This window comes from Eurypyga helias, unplaced genomic scaffold (genome assembly GCF_000690775.1).
Source record: "Eurypyga helias isolate BGI_N326 unplaced genomic scaffold, ASM69077v1 scaffold316, whole genome shotgun sequence".
Classification (NCBI taxonomy): domain Eukaryota; kingdom Metazoa; phylum Chordata; class Aves; order Eurypygiformes; family Eurypygidae; genus Eurypyga; species Eurypyga helias.
The window spans coordinates 13873-18734 of NW_010254444.1; positions in this window are offsets into that span (position 1 = coordinate 13873).

A 4862-nucleotide genomic window follows, 5' to 3' on the forward strand; every position below is an offset into this window, starting at 1 on the left:
AGGCAGGGCTGCACCGGTGCTCAGGTGATCGGCTGGACACCCTGCGGAAATTAAACGGCAGGAGGCAGAGGTGATCCTTGGGAAAGCAGAGAGGTTTTGGGGGAGTTCCCCTTCTTGTACTTGTTCTTCTTCTGGCTTCCTCTCCCCTGTACCAGCGACAAACCATTCCCCGTGCCAGCTCTCGATGGGCAGCTGGTGCCAAGGTGAGCTCAGCGCGTGAAGGCAGAGCAAATTCCCCTTCCCGTGTAGCCACAGCCCAGCCATGGGGACGCTCAGCTCCCTGGAGTTCACTACCCATTCCCAGCAGGATGTCCTGAGCTGGCATCCCCCTCCTCCTCCTCCTCCCCAGGAGCCCGCTGTGCTGCAAGTGCTGGGCTCCTCGCTGCCACTTCCCCGTGTCCCTGCCAGCTCCGGCGGACGGCTGCTGGGTCACCTCCTCACCCAGGGCAGGAACCAGACAGGGACTTTCCCTGCAGCAGCTCCAGGTAGTATCTGGGCTCCCAGAGCTGCATTCCACTCACAGGGAATTTTTGTGGTGACATCTCCACGACCCCATGCCACCTAGCAGTGACACACTCGGGGGACATGCTCCCCGCATGCTTCACAGGGTGTTCTGCAAAATGCACATTTTTGGGGTTTTTGGCTTGCTGTGGCCATTTCCTTCCCCTCCTAAGAAGCACCTCCAGGCTGCTGCACAGTTGCCCAAGGATGTGTTTTGCTGTGGTTTTAGCTGTAGAGGAACAGCTCTACTCCTAGATGTGCCTGGCAGGAAAAAACACAATTTACATACCCATAAAATGTATAAATACACACACACAGACGTACCCATCTGGAAGATGAAGCAGGCTAGCTGCTGCTGCTCTTGCCCCTCGCCCTCCTGACAGTGCTGGCGTGGTGGGGAGCACTTTGTCACCTTGGGGTTCTGGTTCAGCCTGGAGCCAGAACAATGTCACCAGCCTGCCAGGGCAGGCATGGCAGCGGTGACAGCCAGCCGGCCCGAGGCCAGGGCTGGTGTTTTAGGCCGATGCCCTCTCTGCCCACCACGCTGGACCTGGACTCCGGCCGCAGCCATGGCCAGAAGCAGCTGTGAGCAAACAGCCCGCCGTTGTTTTTGGAGGCGTGGTGAGGAGAGCACATCTGTGCAGATGTGAAATCCTGCAGGCTCCAGCCAGGGAAACACCGACCTCTGGATGAACCTTCGCCTCCAGCGTCCCTCATCTCCCACCAGCAGCCGAGCACGGAGCCCCGAAAGCGGAAGGCGGTGCAGGGGAGGAACCGCACCACGCTCCAGCCCCCGGCACCGCCTCGCCTGGGGAACCCCGGCCCTCTCCTCCCTCCATCCCGAATTGCTGGGCATGGGTCTGCACAGCGGGCACGGCCGATGAAATCAGCTGAAAGTCCCTTGATTTTGATCAGGGACTTCTGTGGAGAATCCCTGGGCATTTGTATCCCAAGGCGGTGAACTCCCTTTGCAGGAGTGCCGGGCAGAGCCGGCCGGGCGCGGACCAAGAGCCATCCAAGGAACCCTGCGAATACCGAGAAGCTTTTCACGGACGGTGCCAAAGGCAGAGCGAACCACGCAGCACAAACGGGAAGAGATTGGCATCTTGCACGGGCATCTCGTGCTTCCTGCCACTCCTGGCCTCCTGGTTGGCTCCCAGGTCTCCAGAGGGGTCTGTTAAAGAGAGATGCCTCTGTTCCAGCTGAGGCTTTCCCAGGAGAAGTCTCCAAAGGATGGGAGGAATGAGCAGCAGGACAGCAGCTTGGTAGAAAAGGGGATAAAGCCAGCAGCCCACCACGGCCGTATTGCAGGGTGACAGACACTTGCACCCATCCTGGGCGTTGAGTTATCTCAGTACATCAACTCCATACATCTTTCCCAACAAGTGGTGACAGAAATGCTGTTTTCCGTCCTTTCCCCAAGTGCAGAGAGCAGCTCCGAGTCTGACGAGGGACCGGTGCCTCTCGCAGCAGCGGCGGCTGCAGCAGCTGCCTCCCGAGTACTCCCCGAAGGACAGAGGGGTCTTTGCCCTCCAGCTGCGACCCATCGCACAAGAGCAGTCAACATACTCTGCTGTAGTTTTACAGACTTTCCACAGAAACTCCTGGTTTGGCTGGGGAAGGAAGTCCCACCGAGAACACCGAGATCAGGAAAAAGCTTTATTTGCAAAGAAAATATTGACAATTTACATAAACTTACATCCTAATTTATATACATTATGTATATTTTATATACAGATAGTGAATAAAGATCTTGAATAAAGATGTCGAAGCACAAAACAGCATCAGTGTGTCACTGTGCTGCTCTAACCGGTAAAGGGGGGAGTCGTGTCTCTCTTCACACAACTCCTCTCCCGTTACGCTTTTGCTGAGGAGTCCGAAAGGCTTCCTCACAGCCCGAGAGTGATGAACATGGTGTGGGTGAACGGGGGTCAGGTTTCTAAGTGGGTGCAGCCACGAAGCACAGCTTTCCCTTTCCCCAAAGCCTGGGCCAGGATGGGAGCCAGAGCTGGTACCACCAGCCTGCAGCGAGTGGGAAGGACCCTCCCCCCCCACACTACAACTCTTACTGGGAAGAGGGGAAAAAACACGAATGAGCTGACGCCCTTTGCTCATGTCCCTCCCCAGGCAGCTCAGGTGCCCTCTTCTAAGCACCTGACGTTGCTCGGGAGGTGGAAGGATGATGCCAAGTCCCCTGATGGGGACAGGGGGTGTCAGGGAGTCCACAACCGCTTACCTGGGTGAGAAAGGTGCTGGAGGGAAGCAAAGGCCGAGTGGTTTTGGGTAGGGAGCCATGACCTAAAGCCTTTACTGAAGGGAATTCTCTAAGTAAGAGCCAAGCTGGGTTCCTTAGAAATCGTCTCCACAGAGGAGCTTGGGAAGGAGAAGGTTTCAGACGATGCATTATATACCGAATAGCTGCGTGCTGCATTTCTGCAGCTGGAGTCCAGCCGAAAACTGGGCAGCAGAGCCAAGGCACGTAGGTAAGAGCAGAGCCAGCAAGGACGACTGGGGAGGAAGGCTGGCACACGGGAAGCATTTGGTGACTGCTTTCACGTCCACTGTCTCAGATACATTTGTCTATAAACGAAGCACCTCCTTCTCAACCTGACTAGGAACTGAGACACATCAAAATTCAAAGACATCAGAGGGAAAGACTGGAGCAAGGCCCTGGTCCTGCTGGAGTTTGTTAAAACCTCTCATCTGCATCCTCCTCACCCTCCCGAGCTGCTTCCAGCCCTTTTTGGCTCTGGTTAAGGGGAAGACCAAGATGGTGGGGCACCATCTGGAGAAGCATCAGACAGAAGCAGCTATACTACAGCCTAGGTAACCTGCACTTCATTAATGACAACTTGTTGCTAGAGGGGCCAAAGGGTTTCAAGTATAAAGACTCCCCATGGCTGCTACAGGAGTGGTGATCCGCCTGCTCATCCCAGGGATAAACATGGCTCTCAGGGCCAAGGTATTCTCTGCTCTCCAACTCCATGTCCAACTCCAACTCCATGTCCAACTCACCAACACCGATCTCAGGATCTGGAGTAACGTGAGCATCAGAAAAAGCCCACTGACACCTTCCATTGCAGGAACCCCTCCCTGTCCTCTCCTCCCCTACCCCAGGCGCTTGCCATAGAGGGAACTCGACAGCAATGCAGGGGGTTTCTGCAGAGAGAAGGGATTCTCCCTCTGCCTCCTCCTGCCCGCAGCCACCGTCAGGAGCAAATCGCAGATCCTGCCAGTGGGGGCCAAGGAATGCAAACTCCATCCATTGCGCTCTCCAAAGTCATTGCGTTATTTATGCTTGTCCCCAAGTCTTGCTGATCAGGCTGTATTCTAAAGCAATTCTGTTAATGATTTGCTTAATATTCTCACTACACACAGCTGTCCCGATTCATTCTTGTCAGAGAAACATGTCCTTCTGAATGCATTTGAAAGGAAATAAACCACAAAAGACTAGTTAAGTGTCCCTAAGGCTCTTGCTAGTCCAACAAGTTAAGGCTAGAAAGGAGGAGAACGTACTGAAAAAGAACGAGTAGGCGATTTTTCATGCAGCTATTTTACAAACTGCACGCCTCCTGTGAATAGGGAGGCTGTAGCCAAAGCTGGGTGCCCCCAAGAAATATTTATCTCCCAATAACTCCAAGAGTTGGCAAGTGAGATCACTCGCTACGGATGGGGAAAAGCGACGGGAGCCAAGAATGCTTCAGCCAGGGTGGACCCTTCCGCAGTCAGGTCGGTCGCTACAGCACGGTGCTGAGATACGTCCGCTTCCAGGTTCCTGCAGGTGACCACGGCTGAGCCACCTCCGCTTGGAGATGGAGGTCACCACCAAGGCGTCGGTTCGGGACTTGTCCCATTTGCTACACAGGCTGAAACTTCACGACCCTCTTTTAGTTTGTTCTTTTTTTAAAAAACCCATGCTCTGAAAAGGAATTCAGTTTAAAAAAAGCCCATCGCAACCGAGCACAAACCAAGGCACGACACAAAAGAGCAATTAGCGCTTCAGCCTCTTTCCTCAGCTCGAGCACATCTTATAGCTTTAGATGTCCCCAGTTGAGGGGAGGTAACGGGCGAGAGTTGCTCAAGAAGCCAAAAGAAACAATAGCGTCCCAGCTCTTCTATTAGTCACCAGAAATCGAGTTATGACTAGACTCAGCAGGGCTCAGAGAAAAGAAAAAGTGGTGACTTCATGCTGGACCAGACTTTTTAAATAGAATTTTTTTTTTGCTAGAGACTCCATCACCACTTATTAGAGTTTTTTAGGTAGAAGGGTGCCAAAAGGAAAGGGGTGGGGAGAGGAAGGATAAAAACCACATCTAAAAGCAGGACAGTTGCTATTAAAACAGAAAAAAAAAAATTCCTGT